Source organism: Mus caroli, unplaced genomic scaffold (assembly GCF_978045245.1).
Source record: "Mus caroli unplaced genomic scaffold, Mus_caroli_1 scaffold_6, whole genome shotgun sequence".
In the NCBI taxonomy this organism is placed as follows: domain Eukaryota; kingdom Metazoa; phylum Chordata; class Mammalia; order Rodentia; family Muridae; genus Mus; species Mus caroli.
The window spans coordinates 96076251-96099276 of record NW_028227261.1 but is presented as its reverse complement, the minus strand read 5'-3'; the positions used below and the strand labels follow the sequence as shown (position 1 = coordinate 96099276).

Sequence of the window (23026 nt, the reverse complement as noted above, 5' to 3'; positions counted from 1 at the left end):
AGTGGAATGGTACTTGCCTATGATCCCCAATACCATGGAATTAATAATAATAATAATAACAATAATAATAATAATAATAATAAATAAATAAAAGCAAAGAGCTCTCCTGGATCCAAACCAGATCGATCAAACCCTCCAGGCTTATCAGAAGATGAAGTAGTCAAAGATGACTTTGAAGGTTCCCTTCTCTTCTCTTTCTCCCATCCCTACTTCTGCTTCACAATTGTTTCCAACTCCTTTTTGCTCTCACAGAATAATAGTATTTCTTCCCAAGAGTATGTATATCTGGGTACTCAAACACACAGCTTCTTTTGAGTGCACAAAAGCAAATACGAAGTGACTAGGTGTACCCCGTGTTGCTGATGAGATGGCTGAGGGCAGAATAGAGCCCTGGTGATCTTGTCACCAGTCCAAAGCTGTTGTCTAAAACAGGCTTCTAAGCCCTTCCACTCATGACCCCACTCATGGCACATGGGTGTATAAAGTTGATATAAAAATTAAATGATATATGGAATCATAAAGAATATACTTGTCAATACTGAGAATGCCTTTTTAAACAAAATACGTAGTACAAAATGCAGGGCCATTTCAGAAAGCATGGAAGAGTCTGTCTTCATCTCAAGCCAAAATTCACTAGATCATTTTAGAAGAAACTCAGGTTAGCAGTTCAAACAGCAAAGTAAAAACTCAGCATTCTGAAACAACAGAATGAAGCCACACTGAGTAATGCATGGGAAAACATGAGTTTGTTACCCGTGATGAACCCCTACTACTGACACCCATAGCATAATCTCCAATCTGAGCTGGGGTGTTTGAGGCAGCTCTGATGTCACTATGAAGCCTGACAGCCCATGTGATGCAAACGGTATGCTTGTAAAGCCAAGGCTGCAGGAGTTTGGGATGCATTTAGTTATTTGACCCCATGGAGGGTCATGATCCGCCGGGTAACAAGCTGGGTAAGAAGGTGGTATCTCAGATGTGGAAGGACGAGGGCAAGGCAGTGAACTGGATGAGGCATAAACTGCTAGAAATAAAAGCGCCCATCATGACTGTTCTCTCACACGGGATCACTTCACTTTGTGACTAAAATTACAAGTCTGGAGGAATCTTGAGAGAGAGAGAGACAGAGACAGAGACAGAGACAGAGACAGAGACAGAGACAGAGACAGAGACAGAGACAGAGAGGAGAAGGAGGACAAAAGAAGGAAGGAAACTCCAACCACAGAACAAAGAATTGCTCTACTACACTGGAAGGCCAGTAGATTTGGCCTACAGCTTGTATTAAGTCTAAAATGTCATCCTTTCAAGTTTGAATTTCAAACGTTTCTTGTATCAGCTTCATGTATTTAATATAGCCATCTCGCCAGATAAGTGCAAACTCAAAGCAGTTGATGGCTGCAACAACAACAACAATAACAACAACTATAACAATATGATAGTACTAACAACAATGATAATAGAAACAATAACAACAGTGATAATAATAGTGACAACTATAACAATGATATAGCAATAACTAGAACAACAAAAAACAACAATGATAACAACTATAACAATAATAATGATGATGATGATAATAACAATAATAGATCATAAAGGGTCATTTTTCTATGTTATAGGATGAAGACTGGATCTCCTTCTTCCCATATCAAGATGGTATTTAAATATCAAATACAAAATGTACTCATATAATCCTTTCTGTCTCTGGAGTCCTAGTTTTTAAACCCGCACTCAATACTTGAGTTCCAAATACAGATACAAACTTATAAACAAAACATCCAACCACAGAACTCATTCTGAAAGGCCCAGGACCAACCACCCCCCAAGCAAAAGGTGAAATGCCAAACCTCAAATCGGCAAATGTACTAACCATGCCCCTGACAGCGTGGTAAAAGATGAACCCAATTAATGTTACCTTAAAAATAACTGAAGCAGCTCTTCCCTTTTCAGCCCTAATTGCCCATCATGGGACTTCAGAAGCCAGGCGCACCGCTAGAGATAGGCACATGATTTTTGACCATTGTATTCCTCGACCCTGAGTGAACCCAGTGAAACGTATTAATGGACTCCTAAGGCCTTCACAGAGCCCATAATCTGTCAAACATTTACAATTACAAGGGGATCAATAAAAACAGAATTGCTGAGCAGCTCCTTTCCAGTCCACTCTGGCCTTTGGATTTAAAAGAAAATGTACTGGAAGGAAGGAAAGCAGTGCCTCACCACCACCCCCAATAAAACTTTGTTAAAAATCCTAAGACTGGAGGGGACTTTCAAGGTTGTCTAGTAAACTGCCCTTTTCTCCTCCAGATACGTCAGTCATCGGGCATGTCGCTGTCAAGGGCAATTTCAACAAAACTAACTTTTCTTCTCAGTATTTCCTCGAGTGACCTTGTCACCCAGAATGTTCTGTGGCACCTCAAACTCCCCTATTCAAACTGAAGCTGAACATCCGCACCGCTGCTGACACTGTGTCTCTGCCCTTGAACATCAAATTCCTGATCCCTCTACGCGGCTCACCTTACTCCAACCTCAGATCTCCTGATGCCCAGCCTCAACGCATGCTCAGTCCTGAGCTCCCCTCCGCCAGCCCGCTATCTCCCAAAGTCCTTTCTGCTAGTCTGCCCTTTGACACTATCATCACGATTAAAATCTACCCTGCCGCTCTGTTTTCATTCATAACCACCAGAGACCCCCGTGGGAAGGAAAAAAAACAGAGACAAGATAAGGCTGTCACTATGAATCAGTGCATTCTAATCCCAGCTGAGCCCTAAAGCTGTCATTTCCCTCGGCTCTCTCCATTCCATCACAGTGCCTCTTCCCTTCAAGAAAACCCGTTTGCAGGTCCAGCAAGGGGAAGGCAGTGGATGCTCTTCATGAAGCTCCACCGCACTCCCTCCCTGCCTCCCTGCTACCACCCACCACAACGATGATTTGGAGTGTTTTTCTAAATCTCCTTCCTCTCCAGTGCTTATACGTGCTATTTTGCAAACGCCTGCCGCCTTGCAATGTATAAAGGAATTTGATAACTGGATATCATCGGCCAGGATAGCCTTACTTACTTACTCACACTTACTCCTCTAGTGTGATCCTCCTGCCTCTTGAGTCTTCAGCATGTTCTACCCTGGTCATAGGCTCACACTGTCCAAAGTGGAGCTGCTGCTGGTAGCACACAGCGTCGCACAGAACTGGACCACGGGGGTAAAGGGTGCAGCGCTAAATTCTGACAACTTGAACTTGCTTACATTCAGCAACTATCAAGCATACGATTTTGTGCAAAGAAGTATTTCTAGGCAATATCCTGAGCAGCCAGCCCATCACTCCACAAGGAATGTGGAGTATGCAGCAGCATCCCCCTCAGACTAAGGCGGCAGAGCTACTTGTCTGAACTGCCTCCCTTTGGCTCACAGTTGGCTTTCCTGAGATAAGCTTTGGCATCATGCCATAGACCTGTACTGAACAACGCGGCTCTTTCAAAACTCTACTGTTGGACTCACAATAGTGTCCTGCGTCCTGGTGGCTCATCCCTGTAATCTCAAGCCTTGGGAGGCTGAGGCAGGAGGACTGCTGTCAATTTGAGGCCTTCTTGGGCTACTGTGTAAGACCTTGTCTCCAAAAAATTAGTGATGATGATGATGATGATGATAAATTGTGTTTAGAGACACTACTTTAAACTATCTACGGTTTGACAAACCACAGAGATTATCCTGTCTCCTCCCCATACCGTGAAGAGCCACACCCGTTGGTCATTCATGTTCATGGGCTCTCTGGGCCATACTGATTGTCCTGTCTCTGTGTCAGCTACCTGGAAGGTTAGGTCAAATGTTTGGTCCTTTTCTAATGGATGAACTGGACCCTGAGATGGACTCTCAGTGTTCGTCTCTGCTTAAATTTACATGTGAACTTCCTCACTCCTCCTTCCCTTCTTTTTTTTTTTTTTTTTTTTTTTTTTTTTTTTGGTTTTTCGAGACAGGGTTTCTCTGTGTAGCCCTGGCTGTCCTGGCACTCACTTTGTAGACCAGGCTGGCCTCGAACTCAGAAATCCGCCTGCCTCTGCCTCCCGAGTGCTGGGATTAAAGGCGTGCGCCACCACGCCCGGCCCTCCTTCCCTTCTTATATCCATTAAACTTTATTACATTCAGTAGTAAGATACACACATGACTAATTTCAAATATCTCAAGTAGCAAGCCAAATCTTCGTGGAACTCTCTCTCCCATTGTTTTTGAGTTCATGAAGACAGCCTATTTTATCAACTTTGTCTCTTCAAGGATCACATACTGGATGTCAAATGCATGTTTCCTGTGACTACTCCTGATAACCGATGAAATGGGGAAGTGCTTTTAACAAAGCTCATTGTAAGCCGTGACATCACTGTCTCCCAGAGGGAAATGACGTGAAGCACACTAACATGGAGAATAGGCACCAGGCAGTATAGGTCCAAACAGGCTTGGTTTAAACCCTTGAGTGTTTAATCTAGAATACTTGTCCTGATTTTAGGCATCCAATCCATTTATATCACAGAAAAGCACTCACGAGGAATATATCACCATCATCTGATAAATGAATCCAGCTAGATATTAAACTTCTCATGGCTGATCAAAGTCAGTGAGTTCAAAAGACAAGGGGCCAAAGGCCAGCTGGAGATGTTCTCAGGTAGCACACAGGTTAGTAGGGTACCACAGCAAAGCAGTGAGGTCGAGGTACCTTCCCCTCCGTGCCACTAAAAGACTCACCACTAATAAAATGCCCTGTCATTCCGATTATTTTCCACGTTCTAGGGGCACATTTTGCTCACACTAATGTCGTTTCCACTCTGGCCATGCCATCTGAAGTATGAAGTGTGAGCCTTGTCTTGCACATCAGTTTTGTCATCACTGACACTGGCTGGTAAAAACTGTCTTTTGTGGTTTAAGACAGCCAATTCTGTCTCCAGGAACACACTCTAAAGAAATCACCTCTCAGAAGCTATAAAAAATGGCTCAGTCAAGAAAATGTTCCTCTTGCCAGCACAAGGACACACACAAACACACCGAAAGAACTTTCCATATCTGTGCTCCCTGCAGAAATGAACAGCCATGGAGTCTAAGTAAGACCCCTTCCTAGCTATGTCACTGAGCTGAGGGGGCAAGAGGACAATGCCTGTGCCTAACAAAGATTTCAACTAGGAAAAGATTAGCAGAAAACATCCTAAAAACTTGACAATGGCCCTTTCTCAGTAAGAAGGATTATGGCTTCCCTTTTTCTCACTATACTCTTTTACCTTCTACAGAGTTTAAAATTTCAAGGATATTTTGTGTACTTATAAACCAAATGCTATCGCTCTCAGTTTAGTGTGACTCCAGCTGTGTGGAGTATAACACAATGACACAGAAAGCTGTGGGGAAAGTCTTCTGTAAGACAGTAAAGAAATGGAAAGTTCTACTCCTTTCCAATAGGAAGATGACAGATGTCTTCACTAGGGTTAGGACCGCTGTGATGAAACTAGCCATGACCAAAGCAATTTGGAGAAGAAAGGGCTAATCTGGCTTCTGCCTCATCAACACCATTCATCACCCAAGGAAGACAGCACAGGAACTCAAAAGCAGGCAGAAGCCTGGAGACAGGAGCTGATGCAGAGACCATGGAGGGATGCTGCTTAGTGGCTTGCTCCCCATGGCTTGCTCAGCCTGCTTTCTTAGAGAACCCAGGACCATCAGCCCAGGGATGGCAGCACCAACAATAGACTAGCCCTCCCCTGTCAACTGCTAATTAAGAAAATGTCCTGCAGGCTTGTCGATAGCCTGATTTTAAGGAGCCATTTTCCCAGTTAAGGTTCCCTTCTCTCCGATGGCCCTAGTTGGGTCAAGCTGACATAAAACTAGCCAGTACAGTGGTTAAATGAAGTTATTGAACAATTTAATGGCTTATTGTCATGCTACTGAAATTCAATTCCAAACATGTTACCATGTACAACAGTGGCTTAAAATATGGTCCATAGAAACAAAATGCATTCATTGTCTCTATAAAGAAGCAGACCATAAAATCGGCCATAATGGAAACAGGCCATAAAAGAAAGGGGGGGGAAAACACCAGGTTAAATGAAAATTCTATTCATTATGGAAGTGCAAATATGGGTGGGTGTTTGTTATTTATATAGTGTATAGTTTCAGAAACATTTTAATATCTTGAGCAGTATTTCCCATGAAAGCAAATAATTTCAAAGCAGAGGCACACTGTTTACATACTTGAAGTGTGTTTAGTAAAAAAAAATGTATGCATTAGGTTATTTTGTCATTAACATGGGATGAAAAGAAGGAAAAAGGAGTGGCAGAAAAGTGACATGCATTCTTCATGTGTGAAAACAAGTTCAAAGCCAGCTACCAGAATCTGACATGACAACGACTGGCCAGAGTTAATACTTCTCTTTCCAGTCAAAACCATAAGCTGGTCACCTTAGCCTACCATAACATATTGTTACTGATTATGGGGATAGAATGACACATATTTTTTGCAAAGATCCAGCTGGAAACTGGAGATCAGGGTACAGTGTGGCTACGTGTGCTGCTGGCTCTGTTGTGGGCTTTGATTGCACCTTCGTCGAGTAAGCACAGCCTTTCCTCAGGATACCTGCATGGAGAGAGCTCCCTATTCCTAAAATCCTATTGGATTGAAGCACCACTCACATGATCTCTCTTAAGGTCAGCTATCCAATGAGGCCTACTCCCAAACACAGATACTTGGAGGCTAGAGCTTCAATCCTCTTGGTCTGTGGGGAAACCCTAGCCATACCAAAGGCTGAATACATTTTACAACATATACACCAGTGCTGCAGTAACCTGTCAGAGCATGAAAATTCCGATTCCTACTCCTAGGAAAGTGTTACTCACTCCAATGAGCATTTGAGATCTGTGGCTCTCTGCTTAGACATAGCCAAATGCTTTATAGCTAGGTCTTTCCTGTGCATCCACTGCCGAACACCTGCTTTGGTGTCTAGATCGCCTGGAACAGAGCACTCACCTGTTGCTTCCAATTCTAAAAACAACTTTCAAGGAAGCTTTAGTCGTTCATTGCTTTTCTCTCAGGCTGACACAGAGGGCCTTTCTCAGAACCTTCACAGTGCATGGGAGGGTTTTGTGTTCTTCCTGGCGCTGTCTTCTGTAAGCTTCAACTAACCACATGACCAACCTATCTCAGGTATTAGCCTGAAGCAACACCCATGCCTGCTACCTGCCTGAACCAATGCCTTGTCTGATCCCTAAACACTGCCTCTACCTGTATTTCAGATCGAGAGCCTGGATATCTGTCTGGTTTCCATGTATCAGTCAACCTAAGGAGAAAGCACCCACGAGTAAACTGGGGGATACACGCTGATGAATCAGCCCCAAACACACTTCGTTAAATCCTCAGTTGCCTGAGATCCAGGCAAATATTGACTATAAACAAGAAATTAGGTAGACTTTAAAAATAAAAGGCATGGCTCTTTCTCCCTCAATTTCTAAAGCTAGAGAGAAAAGGGAAGGGAAGGGAAGGGAAGGGAAGGGAAGGGAAGGGAAGGGAAGGGAAGGGAAGGGAAGGGAAGGGAAGGGAAGGGAAGGGAAGGGAAGGGAAGGGAAGGGAAGGGAAGGGAAGGGAAGGGAAGGGAAGGGAAGGGAAGGGAAGGGAAGGGAAGGGAAGGGAAGGGAAGGGAAGGGAAGGGAAGGGAAGGGAAGGGAAGGGAAGGGAAGGGAAGGGAAGGGAAGGGAAGGGAAGGGAAGGGAAGGGAAGGGAAGGGAAGGGAAGGGAAGGGAAGGGAAGGGAAGGGAAGGGAAGGGAAGGGAAGGGAAGGGAAGGGAAGGGAAGGGAAGGGAAGGGAAGGGAAGGGAAGGGAAGGGAAGGGAAGGGAAGGGAAGGGAAGGGAAGGGAAGGGAAGGGAAGGGAAGGGAAGGGAAGGGAAGGGAAGGGAAGGGAAGGGAAGGGAAGAGGATGTTGCAATGGAGGAATGTAGAAGACTGAACGGTTTGGATAACAAGAATGACATTCAGGCACATTTAAATCAGTGGATTTAACACATGGGTAAGAAAAGCTACTCTGGCGTGGGAAATGGTGGCCAGTGGCTAGCAAGTAATAGCTGTGATCTGGCTAAGCTTTGCAGGCCTGGTGAGTGGCAGTGACCAGAGTTAATACAATCTTATAAGTGGGCATGGAAGTACACGTCTGTCATACCAGCACCCGGGAGGTAGAGGCAGGAGAACCAGGAGTTCAAGGTCATCCTTCCCTGAACAGTGAGTTCAAGATAACCTAAATGGTAGACAGCCAGGTCTTTAAAATTAAGGAGCAAACTAAAAGCACAGAGCCACCAAACTCGAAACTTGAGGAATGATTTGTGCAAACTGGGCTCTGAGTCCTCTAAGATGAAAAGCTGGGGCAGGGCCTGTGGGCAGCACTAGGGAGCTGGCACTTGGGTCTTGGTTTCCTGTCTCTCAGTCTCAAACCTGTTTTATAGATTCCCAGTGTATAATATTTTAATTCTTCAAACAACTTTTTTAAGGTGGTAAAAGTTTACCATGGCAAAACCATATAAATTCAAAATGAGCATCCTAGCAAATTGATAATTTCTTGCACAACGGAAATCACCAAGAAGCTATACAATAGCCAACCATCTGGTCTTCACAAATGAAAACCTTAACTTTGCTATTCGAATTCCATACAGATGACGGGCAGTTATTAGACTGGTAACTACTCTATACAGTGGTGTTTTTAACCCAAGCCAGTTTACTTGTATCACATGGCTACGCAAAGCTTTGTCTAACTTCTAATGAGCAAGCCATAAATATATGCTCGCTATTAACTAGCAATATTCTAAAGGGTCAGCATGCAAAACTGTTTCAACAAACACACTCATGTCAAAAAAAAAAAAAAAAAAAACCTAAAGTCATTTGTATTCCTTTATGAAATTTTCTAAGTAAGTCGGGGTGGGGAGTTACCAAAAAAAAAAAGAAAAGAAAAAAAAGAAAGAAAAAGCCAACTCATCAAGCAAAGATTGCCTTTCCTCATTCATGTCTTCTTCATGTGTGCAATGCCACACATATGCGGCTGATTAGCCTGTTGCAGAGGCAAGCCATCTCATTCTGCCGACACAGCACTTCCTCAGGAACTCCTGAATCACTCCGACGTCAAATGAGGTCCCGTACGCAGTCACTTATGTGCCTACCATCCGAGCACTTATTCTACCTTCATTTCTACACCATGATCAGGTGGCCGACATCCTCCTTCCCACAGGACTCTAGGCCTCCTGCCTCCGGAGATGATGATCTCTTCGCTCAACAGCCCCATTACAACTAGTTATAGTAATACACACAAAATTGATGCACACCATGGCAAGACAGAATACAGAAAGCTAATACCCACCTAGGCGATAGGTGATCTTACCAATCACCAATCAAAAACACTCGAGGGGAAGAAGCCACATCGCACCTGAACATGTATAAGCTTATTTTCCTTACCGCTATTGCCAAAGCAGCTCAATATATCAACTATTTGCATAGAATTGATTTATGTAGACTGCCAGGTCATTTAAGTAGTCTAGTGTTGGTCTAAAGTACACAAGGAGATGGGCCTCTTGGTATGTCACAATGCCACCATTTACATAAGGGACTTGAGCACCCATGCACTTTGGTATCCCACTCCTGAAATAAATCCTCAGAACTAAAGCATGATTGGACTTTAAAAATCTCTGCAAAATGAGACCTAATAAAAGGCTTCATTGGAAAAAGTTAGAAAGTGAAAAGCATTAATAAAAAGAGGAATGGAAATAGAGCAAGAAAAGAAGATGCAAAATTCTTTGATAGATGCCAGAGTAAGATAGAAAATTATTATTTGAACATTGACTTTGTGAAGAGAGAAACTTACAGGCATACAGTAGCCAACAACACTGAAAACCAAGTGTGTCCACATCACCATGCTGCAGATGCACGGAACAAACAAGACAGGCAAAAAGACAAAAGTAAAAGGAAGGAAAGGCCAAGAGGGACCGCAGACAGAACCATATGAAAATGCCTCTCTTCACAGGTTAAGATCATGTGCGAGCCATTTCATGTGATTCAACCCATCAGTACCGGCAACCACAATGACAGCCAGTGCCTTCAGTATGCTCCCGGCAACCACAATGACAGCCAGTGCCTTCGGTATGCTCCCAGACAACTGAAAAGTCGTCACTGAAGATGTGTGAGTGTGTGTGTTGTTTCTGCACAGGCAGAAAAGGAGCTTAAAGACACTGTGTGCTTCATAAGAGGCCACACAACTGTGGGCTGGTGGAGGAGGCTTCAGAATGTGCTCTGCCTTAAAAACCAGAAAAAAAATACAAGAGTAAGAATTAACATCAAGGACTAGGGAAATGGTTCAGTGACTAGTAACACTTGCTCTACAGTCGTGAAGCTCTGAGTTCAAATTCCCAGTACCCACATAAAAAACTGGAGGCAGCTGCTTAAGCCCGTAACCCCTGCGTCGTGGAACAGAGACTGGTGTATCTTGGGAACTCACAAGTCATCCAAGGAAGGCAAAATGGCAAACTTCCACTTCAGTGAGAAACTGTGTCTCCCGGGAGTTAGGTAGATAGTGACAGAGAAGACAGCTAATTCCTCCTCTGGCTTCTACCTATTCACAGGCACATACAAGCTGTCGTGTGCATGTACCATAAACAGACACACACCCCACACAAAGAATTAACATTAAATGCATCCATTATAACCATAAAACCAATGTTCCCTAATTATCCTGAAACAAAATCCAGTTCAATCTTGCCTTCAGGCAAATATATGATAAAATAACATGCCAAGTTTAAAATCAGACATTTAGATGAAGTCATCTCAGGCACAGACAAACGACAATAAGAATTAGCAACATTAATTTGAACAGAAGGTAGAAAAGTTCCTGATGCAGAGGATTGTTACACTGTATCTCACATTGTGCGTTTAACACAAAAAATTGTTAGAAAGTAGTTGGCATTTGAGACAGACAGACAGACAGAAGACCATCTCAGAGGAACACTAAGGGGCTGTTATTGGTATATAACAGCTCAAGTAGGCTAGTAGAGTCTAGAGTTTATGAATATTAGTACTGTGGACAGACTAATAAATATGTGTTGTAGTTATCACCCAGAGAAAACCAGGCTCCTTTTAAGCATTCAGGAAGCAGAAATCCTAATCCACAAGAAGTAAAAACTATAAAATGTACTTTCACTTATGAGAATCAACAGAACTTACCATGGGAAGTTCACATGCATAAGTGTCTGCGGTAGAGCCATCTTCAGGTGTGTCCCACTGAGCCTCCCATGGGAACCTCCAGGAAGCCAACTGCCCCAGAGAATGTCTATCCTCCTTGTACTGTTTTAGATTTTATAACAAATGGCAATAACATAAAACAAAGACTACAGGCTTACAGTCCATAGAGTGATCCCCTTCTGTGTGCTTAAATCCCCGCTTTCAAATGGAAAATTCCTCGTCTCTCAAGAAAGAACAAAACTGCCGGGCGTGGCAGTGCACGCCTTTAATCCCAGCACTTGGGAGGCAGAGGCAGGCGGATTTCTGAGTTCAAGGCCAGCCTGGTCTACAGAGTGAGTTCCAGGACAGCCAGGGCTATACAGAGAAACCCTGTCTCAAAAAACAAAAAAAACAAAACAAAACAAAACAACAAAAAAAAACAAATAAAACAACAACAGCAAAAAAACAAGAATGAACAAAACTTAAAATAAAATTACTGTTGATAACTTCAAAAGTATTGAAGATCAAACAATGATCATCAAATATACTAATAAGCATGGTAAATGTCTAGTCTTACATAATTTCGTCATTTAAAGCAAACGACTTCCTTTCAACTCAAGAAAATGAAAAACGTGAGTTCCATTTTCGTTTTTTGGAACCAACCTTCTTGGCCTCCAACCTCCCCTTCCTCTCCCAACCCAGATGTCAGTCAGTTAACTCAGTCCACCCTTCAAGTCCCAGACACATCTCCTCCATCTCAGAGGAACGTCAGCCCTGCCTCTTCCTCTGAGCTTTTCCACACTAACACATGAGCTCCCAAAAGCCATCTCCTCCTTTGCTGGTAAATATCATGAAGTCAGGCTCTATCTTACTTATTCTAGCATGCTCAATGACCAAAAATGCATTTTTTTATTCATTCATTCAGGTATTTATCATAATTAAATTCATTCAATGTTTTATTCAAAAAAAAAAAAAATGTTCCTGCCATGTGTAGGTACAGGGAAACAGCAGAAAACAAAATGAGAATTCTTCTCTTAAGTATTTTTCCTCAGCTAAGAAGTCAGAAATACGATGAAGGATGAAGAAGGGACTACGAGGCAAGCTTGACACAGGAAAGATCATTCCGTCTTACAGGCAGGCAATGAGGGAAGGTCTCACTTAGAGGGTGGTGACCTCTGAGGCATGGATTTAGATACCTGGGGTGAAAAAGTTCTGCGTCAACAGACAGCCCCGGAAGCCGCAGTCCTTGTATAGATAAGCTCAGGTGTAGCGATAGCTTTAAGTCGGGATAAATAACTCAGCAGCATATAGCAATGGGCCGAGAAGCACAAGCCCCGGAGATGGAAAAGAAGCAGGCAGAGATATGAGGTAATGATTAAATGCAAAGCATGTCACATGTAGTGACTATCACCCCATCATTAGAAAGTTAATATGAAATATTTTAATGGATTGTGCAGACAGTTTAGCTACAAAGCAAAATGTTAGTAAATATTCAGGAGGCCCTAATATTTTAAGAGCTGCAGGAAATTATTCCAAAACGTAATAAGTAAGTCTGGTTTTGATTTGGGTTTGGAGACCATTCAGCCCAGGTTGGGTTCAAATTTGCAATACAACTGAAGATAACGTTGAGTTCCCGCTGACCCCCATCCTCCTGCTTCTGCCTCCCAAGGGCCAGGATGATAGAAGAGAGCCACCATGCCCAGCATCAGAAAGACAGGAGTGCTGAGACTACAGATGAATTTCCTGTCCATCCCAGATATTCCAGTGTGTACTGTTCTCACTACAGGATGAAATAAGCATGAAGAAGTTTAACACAAGATTTGATAATCATAAACAGGAATTGATCCCAGCCCACATAAACAACAGAGGTGGGCCAACTCCGACTGCTTACCTCAATAGAGCACTTAAAGTTCAGAATGACCCAGTAGACTTTTCTAGAACCTCCATGGAAGCCTGCTGGAGTTTCTCAGAGTGCTCCTAAGGCTCCTAGGCTTTCCAAGTTCCTCTGAGGATTCAGTTTGCCCTTTATTAGTCATGACAACAATGGAAGTCCCACAGCAAGTTCCACAGCTAATTAAAACTGTCTTTGTTTCTCCCTTTGCCCTCAAATCACCACTAATCCCCCCAACAAGTTTAAGAATATTTTTCAGACAATCGTAATTGGAAAGGATTGTTGGGGGGCAGGGGTAGGATAGGGGTTCTGTTCACCACTCAGGATACCATGCCAAAATCCACACCATTTCTTGTTTGGGTTTTGGGCCTACCGCTGACAATAGGGCCTCACACAAGATGAGGCAAATGCTCTACCACAGGGATAGAGCCTTGATCCTCTTTTAACTTTCTATTGTGAGACTCTCTCTAGGTCTGAACTCGCTATTATCGTTTGAACTTTCTCCCACGATTAGAAGGTTAATATGAAATGGTTTTTGAATTTCAGGGCCTCAAAAGACCCTGAACTTGTGATCCTCCTGTCTCAGCCTCCCAAGCTGCTAGAGTGCAGGTCAAAGCCACCAGACCCACACCTACTGTTTCTTCTCCATCAACCCAGAACCGTCCCATCGAGACAAGCCATAGAGGATTCTCAAGGAATGCCTGGTTGAGTTCAGTTCTCCACTAGAGAAAAACACTTAAAGACCAAAATTATATCTTGTCCCTGTTAAACTGCTACTGTAGATTTTCTTTTTCCAGTCTCTCATAGGCTAGGCTGACCTTGAACTCTCAGAAATCCTCCTCCTTCGACTTTACACACACCACCACATCTAAGTTTATGCGATGCCAGGAACCAAACACAGGGCTTCTGGGATGCTAGGCAAGCACTTTACCAACTGAGCCAAATGCCAGCCTTAAATACATCCTTCCACTCTCAAAGAGCTTGCTCACCACATACATTTCAATGGCACTTACATACAGTGATACTCCATGTGTTGTGAGTATCCCTAAACACCACAAGCTCTGTCTTCAAAGGTAAGCTTCGAACTCAGATTTCTAGGCACCAAGAGAACACCTCTGCCTGTGTAGTTGTAGACATGTCTAGAACTAACAGCCCCTATTCCAACTATCTCACACCCTGGTGCCCCATCCAGTAATGACATCATAAAGGCCATTTTAGTTCTGTTCAAGACTGGCCCCCTGAACACTGGCAGATGCCATATATCCCAGGCATCTTCCCCAAGCCTGTCCCTCTCTTACATTCCTTCTGGGCTTTCCTTCTGACTCTTAGGCATGGCCCTGACACCAGCATTCAGCTGCTGTGCCAATCAGTCAACGACTTCAGGGCAGGCAGGGCTTGCCCTTCACCCTCAGAAGTGTGTGGAGTACTCCATGTAAACTTTGGTTTGCAGTATTTATCACTGGCTCCCTCATCTGAGTCATCTGTGACTGTGTCTTTCCATGTTTATAATCTAACTGAGAGCAAGACCCGTGCTTTTTGGGCTGCTGTTTAATTTTTCTTTCTAAGTGTTCTCAGGCACGCACGAGGACCCGGGATTCCTCTAGGATATCAGCTGCATGAAAGTTAACTGACAGGCTCTCAGATAAAAAAAAAAAAAAAAAAAAAATGCCTTGAAAGAGGATGTTGCTGAATCTGGAGAAGTCAGTCAGCCCGCCCCGACCTTTGAACCTTTGTGTCTGTGTCTACTCAGTGAGGAAGCCAAGGGCTTCTCTGTGGATCTGCAGTAAAGAGTGGGGCAGAATGAAGGCTTCCTTTTCTCAACGTGACAATAATCCTTCTCCCAACAAATCACAGACCAAGGAGGCCAGCAACGCCTTGACAGAAGGCAATTCTGCTTTAGCTGAGCTGGGTTCCTCCATTAAGAGACCGAGCCACCCTTATCATCCCCTGATTAGACTTCTAAGGAGGGTGGGGGAGGGAGTCTTTGTTTAATGCTCCCACAGGGCAACCTGCCTATAATGAATAACTCCACCTGTCTCCTCCATTCCACAAGTGGTTCCAGGCCTTCCCCGGGTGCCTCTTTTTTCTACCTAACAAAAGGCTCACAGATGCTTCGCAAGTGTTCCCAAATGCCCCCCTCCCCCCCTTGCTTGAGACCCAGGGGCAGCAGAACCCTGGTGGAAAGAACACGCCCTGCAATGGCATTATTCATTTTGTCTGTCACACAGCTGGAAATGGTTTTCTGTTTCCCCTTTCCTAAGAGTCATTCAAGTCACTCTCTACTGGATGAAGTCAGGCTGTGTTTAAAAAGAGCCTATGCAGGCTCTTCTCTCCCTTCTGCTTGTCACTTTTGATGGCAACCTTGGGTACAGCCTGGCTAAGACAAGGAGAAACAGAGATGACTAGAGACACGCTGGCACGATTGCACACAAATATATAAAAAATATGGCCATGCGTGCAAGCAAGCACAGCATTCTAGGCTTGGGTAATCAAAAGCCAAGAATAGAAGGTTTTAGAACAAACTGACGACAACTTAGTTACCTCAGATAAGCAGCTGACGTGGTGGAAGTTTCATCTCTTACTGTAGACATATATGTACTGTTTGGATCACTACAAAAAAAATCTACTTTTATAAATGGATACAGTGCTGGGTGCTTTCTATAATGTAATGTTTATATTCTTAAGTGATAGCAACAAGACCTGAAAAGTCAAATGCCAGACTCTGAATTTTCTAGGAAGACAGCCATAAACTGGACAGAGGAACTCAAAATCTGGGTCCAAAGCAGAAATATCCAGAAGGAAATGGAAGCAAGCCAAGGCTACAGACAAGATGCGGCTGGGTCTGGCACTACATTGCTCCAGCTCTCAGTTAAATCTTGGTGAACTGTCTTACGTTTATAAACTGAAGGCATAAATACCAGGCTCTGACTCCTTCACTGAGGGGAAACACTGAGGACTTTGTAGGTGCTGAAAAATGGAAGAAAAACTCAGAAGTTGAACAAGAGAGAGAGAGAGAGACCATGATAGAATACCATCTCCATGACAGGAGAGGCCTTACACAGCTTGTTTCCAACTGTTCCCCAAGTGTGGATGGACATTTAACAAACACCCACTGAACATAAAATGGATGAATGAATGAGCAAGCCATAGATGGGATTAGATGAAGGGCCCATGAGAATAGACACTAGACTTGAGAAGCAGATCATATCAACACATGGTCCTGTTGCACAGATGTAAAAAGAAAAGCCCTTTGACTTACTGAGCCCAGCAGAGCCAGCTCTAGAGACCTCCTGACTCCGCTAGCTTGATCCCTTTTGTTCACCAGGCTTGGCTTATCTCCTCCGGTCCTTCCAGAGTCTAATCTCCTATGGTTCCTCCCAGACCTTCCGCATCTCCACTTCCAGTGCCTTGACCCTCCACTTTGAAGGCCAGGTCCCTGCCCCTTTGCCTTTGATGTCCCCACAGGACCAAGACTCAGTTATTCAGAACCCTCACTGGCTTCTCTGTTAGGGGTGGAGGGAGCCTGAATTGTTCATTTATGTCTATCCCTGATACTTAGCTCGAGGCCTGTATGCACTGACAGTCAGTTACAGACTCCTGGGCTTAGGCAGATCTTGCCTTCACTGCCTGGCATCCATCTCCCTCCAAAGAGCCAGGACTATCCTTTACTGGGACAGAAATTCACTGAAGAGTTAGGAGAATCACTGGGAGGCAGGGTGATGACCAGAACACTAACGTAGGCCATTGTTTCAAATTTAGATAATAAACAAACAAACAAACAAACAAAAAACAAACAAACCTCAGGTGTGGTAGTAGTTCATCCAAACACTTGGGATGTTGAGGCAGGAATGGTTTGCTGTGAATCAGAAGCCAGGCGGGGTTTCATAGTTCAGGCTAGCCTAGGCTACAGTGTAAGATGCTGTCACAAAGGGCAGGAAACAGGAAGCGCTGGAGAAATGGAAAGAGAGGGTAGCAAACTTGCTGAGGAGAATGGGTGCCAGGAGCAGCCCTCTCTGAAGCTTGCATCTCTAAAGGCACAGGCACGCAGAACGTCCACACCAGACAAGATATCCTTTAAATGACAGTTACAACCTAAGCAGAGACCCAAAGCCACATGTTCCCAGACCAGCTTTCTTCTTTAGAGGAAGAGACTGGTTTTGAAGGTATTTTCCTTTATTTCTGTGCTACCACAAGCACACCCCGGGCTCCCCGACTCGGGCTCGTACATGTTTGTTTTAGCACTGAACTAAAGTCAAGAGTCTGCCCTGTCATTATATCACTTTTTTAAACAGTACCACAAAAAGAAAATAAATTATAACCTAAATCTGTGGATGCATTAAAATAGTCCCCTTTCACTTTCAGCAGCGGGGGGAGGGGAAACCCTGACTTTTATGAACATCACCCTGAACATCAGGGCTAGAGCTTCCTTAGCACTGGTGGGGTGGCAGAAGAGATTGTCCAGGTATTAATACAATTCCCTGGGCCCAGTGTAGCAAGCTGGTTGTGTAAGAACAAACTCTACACTGAAATCGCACTAGCTTACCAAGACAAAGCACCGAGACATTGCAATACAATTCGCCACTCACTAAAACGTGACTTTTTGAGAAACTCTAAAATAAACTACGTCAGCCTTGGACTTCTTCAAATTAATTAACTAGTTTTTTTTTTTTTTAAAGCATGCTAAACTGAAGTCCCCATACCTTGCAAAAAAAATTTTTTTAAAAAGTAATAAACAAATTAATTGAAAGCAACTAAGAGGACCATGCATCTAAATTTTATCCAGCAGATAATAAAAGGCTGACAAATCTCTTTTAATGATCCGTCCTTTTAGCCTCTCTAAACTCAGGGGTAATTCAAAGTCTTTAGCCAAGTCAGCTTGACAGGCAGCTGAAAACTCATGTAGTCTCACCAGTCACACAAAAGCAGAGGGCAGCAGAGGGTCCTCCAAGGGTTCCGCCAAGATTCCCCCTGAGACAGATGGAGCTAACTGCTTCAGAGATGAAAAATCAAATCAAATCAGTACTTACTGCTCTCCAAGACCGAGCAAGGAACTTCTGTCGGAGAATTGGAAGTTAAACTCTATAAAGGAGTCTTAGAGATCTACTCCTCCAAGCCCCAGCCCACCTCCGTCCTTTAAAAGATATATTAACTCTATTTCTGCATGAAGATCAACCGTCTCAGGTCTGTACCACACATCGTCTGCTCTGGGATTAAGATACTATGTATAATATAAGCAGGGTCAAGCCCGCCAGTCGTGGAGAAGAGTCATGTTTAAGTTAGCATTAGCCAGCAGGCTACCCCCAAACGGAACATGAAAACACCCCACGGACAGCGTTCTGTGTGCAGAGTAACTCTAACACATGTGCTCAAAAGGCCCCACAAGGCCCTGTGCAACCCATGAGCCTTGTTTTTCCAAAATTTAAGTTTCCCAAAAGGAAGCCATCATTTGGAAAGAGCAAGGGGGTTAGAAATGACAGGCAGATTGTTCTAGAAGCTTTACATAATAACATTAAATGAATTGGCAGTGGTGCTGCACAACTTACTAGCCATGCTTTTACAGCAGAACGTAAGAGAACACACATTCAGCCATCCTTCAAACATGTGACCTCTGCTCTGCTGCTAGCTGGTATGACTGGGGGCGGTGGGGAAGTTTCAGGTATCTTGGGGTTAAATAATGGCAAGCCATAACTCCTTAAAGTGATGCCCAGGCCTTCTCCATCACCACCAAGGTCCATGGCAAGCACCTCTAAAATGTCCTCACTGTTCACATCCATCTTTAAGCCAAAGCTGTTTGCCTCTACACCACAGTAAGGATTTCAGGTTCTGCTCCCAGCCTGCCAAGGTCCTCAAGACTCCTCTGTCAGCACATAGCGATGCAATGTGGCACAAAGACTCTTCACTCTCTACACCACAGCTATCTGTTTCCCACCTTCTGCACTTCAGCGTTGGCTAAACCCTTCTCTTCATTTTCTTTGTATCTGTTACAACAAGAATTCAATGGTTGCCTGTTGGACTGAATTTGTCTCCTCCTCTCCCAACACTCTTAACACATCCCTAAGAGATATTTAAACACTGACACAATAGAGCCTTTCGAATTATCATCCTTTGCAAAAAGTAAGAAACCAGACAGAAAGTAAGATGCTGACTTGGTTAGCAAAGTAAAATGCTGACTTGGTTAGCAAAGCCAGAGCTGACTTATGGGTCGGTTTTATGACGTTATACCTCACCTTCAAAGTAAATAGCATTCCTCACAGGAGCAGGCCTGATGGTACCAAGGAAGAGAGGAAAGGAAGAAGGGAAAAGAGGATGTGAGGGAAAAGAAGGAAAGAAAGAAGGGCAGAGGGAAGAGGAAGGCAAGGAGAGAGAAAGGAAGGAGAAGAGAGGCAAGGAGAGAGAGGTAGGGATGCAAAGAGGAGGGAGGGGAGGAAGGGAGGGAAGAGAGCAGATTAGGAGGAGGAGGAGGAGGGAGGAGAGGAAAGGATGGAAGGAGGGACTAAGGGTGGGTGGTCACACATTAAGCACAGACATTAAAAACTTGACCTTAAACTAAACTTCTAAAGACATTATGAGTCAAATCCTTGTAACTTCCCACTGAAATCAGCATGGTGTGTTCTGTTCCGAGCACAAATTTTTACACCAAGTGTCTGAAGAGATCCCTTTTCCTAAAAAACATCACAAATTTCAGACTGAATGTTATCATGTCCTCAAAGACTCAGCAACCAGGATTTATTCGTCCCCTGGATGTCCCACTAGGTCAAACAACAGATTCTGTAAAAACCAACACCTATGACAGGATCTGGAAAACAAAGTCAAGTTACATTCTGAAGAATACTAACTCTGAATGAAAACAGACGTCTCTGACGTGCTGCCACTTAAATTTTCACTTCTGTGACTTCTTTACCATCATTCACTGGGACGCTGAGCTTTGGGGGGTGGTGGCAGCTCCCCTGAGCTGAAGATGCAAAGGGCAGGGTGGGTGGGTAGGTGGTGCCTAGTAGAGGCCAGACCACAAGGATCACTTAGACCTCATGTCAGATTTAAGCAGCCTCGCAGGTTTGTAATAATAAGGATGGCAGGAGAAGAAATTATTGCTTTCTTTCGAGGGGAAAGAAAGGAAGTCAGGAAGGAAGGAAGAAAGGCTAGAGAAAGCCAACTCCCGCTTAAGTCCCTCCCTCCAAGCATCCCCCTCCCGATGGGTTTCTTTCATCCCACCTTCTTTCTGTTGCCCTCCCATTTCCCCACAAGACTAATTTTTCTCCATTTTCCTTCTTCAATTTCAACTAGTCTCTCATGGAGAAATCACCCACCCTTAGTTCCCAGTTACGGGGAAGATGGCTGAAACAGCAAAGATCATCCCACCAATTCATTTTCCTGATGAGGACACCAAGCCCAGGAGCCCAGAACCCGTTCAGGGTACACCGCTAGGGGACGCTGTGTACAAGGAGGCTCTGATGTGGTTCTGCAAGGCACCCTTCTCAGCCTTTCCGCCTCAAACTGCTTCCCTCTCTTTCTACATTTTTTCCCCTCAAATTCACACTCAAGACCAAAGAAAAGGAAAAATAAAATAGAATTTTAAAAAATATTAGAGCCCTGGTGATTATTATTCATGATGTTGCATCTGGAGGAACCAAGGGCAAAAACTAGATGCTATTACAGCTGTGTTTTAATGCAGCTGGCTGTGGTGCACCGGGCCTTAAGCGTAATGTTGACTCCTCTTCCTTGGTATTCATTCCATCTGACAAGAGACTATGTTCTTCCATTTTCTAAGACTTTGAAACCCGGACTTCTGACTTCATAGTCATGTTAGGTGAGCAAAGGACACTTACACAAAAGGATAAGCACGCAGCTCTGTCGAAACGAATAGAGGATTCCGCTTTAATAACTAGCTACCTTCTTCTAGTTGCAGTTAGCAATAGGTATCTCTGACGATGGGTATAGCTTAAGAGTGAAACTTTTCACAAGCCAGTACTCACTGGAAACCCACATGGAAGGAAAGCTCCGAAGATTTCAACTAAAAAGAAAAAAAGAAGAAGAAGAAGAAACACAGGCGAAAGGAAGAAAGAAAACGGGAGACGAGGAAGAAAGGACTGAGAAAAGAGACAGTGTAGGGCCCCAGCCTGGAAGCAGCAACAAGCCCTGGGTGCCTCACATCAAAGACCAAATGGCAGCAAAGAAAAGCAAGCCTAAAGTTTAAAACCATCCACAGTAAAGTCTCCCTACAGGAGCAAACAGCCGATCAACCCATTCAAGCAAAATCAGGTTTCTCCCCGCCTTGCATTTCCCAGGTACAGACTAAGCCTAGGGCGGCTTCAAGGAAACTTCAGTTTAAATTCCTTAGACTCAAGGGACGACAAAGTCACTGGTGAGCAGTGAGCGGAGCGCGGGACGCGCGGACACCCGGGCCATCTAAGTCGTCGGGGACGCGGCACCAAGAAACTTGGGGAGCCCCTCGCCAGCCCTCTCGCGTCCCCAACCCAATCCAGGTAAGCAACAGGAGGCCACCTACGTGTCACTTGGACGGACCCTGGGGCGCACTGACCTGGCCAAAGGTCGGGAGGGCCGCCCGGGCGGCTGCGGCGACTTCCCTCCCGGGCTGGGTTCCACCGGCTGGTGCGGGAGGCCAGGGCAGCCTCGCCTCCTGCAGGCGGCCTCACACACGCGCGCACACCCACCCACTCCAGGCCCGCGGGCGCGCGCACTCACAGGCGCTCACGCGCACGGCTACAAAGCCGCGGGTGGTGGGACAGTGCGAGCCGATCGCGCGGATGGGAGGCGGGGCGGTCGCCACCGGCGCCGCGCCGAGGGACACCGGGCCGCCTGTGCCTTTACCTGCTAGGTCCAGCTCCGCAGTTCACGCAGCCGCCGGGCCAGCACAACCCAAGCCTCACCCCAGCACAACCCGGAGCCTACGGAAGGCAGCACTGTGCTGGAGGACAAGAGTCACAACTCCCGAGGCTTTACTGCCGCCCAGTTCCAACTTCCCGGGCTCTAAGGAACAGGCAGGCAGCAGAAGAGGCACGGGTGCCAGCCTCCTTGCCTCTCTTCCTTCTGGCGCTTTCTGCCACATCCACAGAGCACAAGTCAGAAACTCCCCGCACCCCAAAGCGCCTTTCCTCCCAAACCGCTCTGCTCTCCTTACCTGCGTGGCACCCACAGCGACTCTGCCTCCTGCGGTCCCCTCCCCCAGTCATTCACTGAACTTCCCGCGCTGCTGCAGGTCGGGGAGGGGGTGGGGGTGAGGGGAGCCTAAGCTTTTCATTCAGTACCTTCGCGGCGCTCCCTCGACCCTCCCCAGCAGACACACCCACCTCCGTCACCCCTGGCCCCTCCTGTGCTCACCCCAGCGCCAGGCCTCTTGCAGAGTTTTGGTGGACGCCCTGCATGGTGCATGCTTTGTTGCTGTCCCCTCCTCATTTGAAAAGCCCTGGAAACCATCACAGAGCCTGGAGAAAACAAGAAAAGAAAAGGGGGGGGGGAGAGAACTTGGTGTATGGCCTCCTCCGAGTTGAGTTTCTAAACTTTCTCAGGCAGCACACAAAGTTTCAACCAGCACAGCCCTGTACTTCAGGCCATAGAAAAGCAATGGTTGGCTTTGCAACTGCAAATCAAAGGGAGCGTGCCTTTGTGCCCCTAGAGCTATGATTATAAATTTCTCTTCCGCTAGGAGTGTAACTTTCCAAGGGCAAACTATTGTTTTTCATAGGGCAATTAAGGGCAGGGAAGGCATACCTGGAGGTGTAGGCGGAGACAGGACCTAAGAATCATTTTCTGGAGACTTCCATCTCAGAAGCCTTACCACCACTCAGTAGTAGATAGGGACAGAGAGAGAGAGAGGGCTCTCCAGCCATGCTTCACCCACCTGCTTCACACTCCAGCCCCCCAGGGTGTGTTGAGTCATCAGAATTTTCTGCCTCAACCCACA

The 23026-nt window shown here is 45.1% G+C and overlaps 1 protein-coding gene across 7 annotated transcripts in view; it reads right to left on the bottom strand.

Annotated features, from left to right (window-relative positions):
- Lpar1 (lysophosphatidic acid receptor 1) overlaps window positions 1-22509 on the bottom strand; it is a 114407-nt gene extending 91898 nt beyond the window's left edge. The window contains exon 1 of one of the 7 annotated variants that reach the window (XM_029476808.2): window positions 22444-22509. The gene's annotated coding sequence lies outside the window, so the exon portion shown is untranslated. Of the gene's footprint in view, window positions 1-14117; window positions 14242-16903; window positions 16958-21610; window positions 21771-21933; window positions 21995-22243; window positions 22369-22443 lie in introns of those variants that run through there. The other 6 variants (XM_029476807.2, XM_021159985.3, XM_029476806.2 and 3 more) reach the window with 6 other exon arrangements.
- Between the last annotated feature and the right edge of the window lie 517 nt (window positions 22510-23026).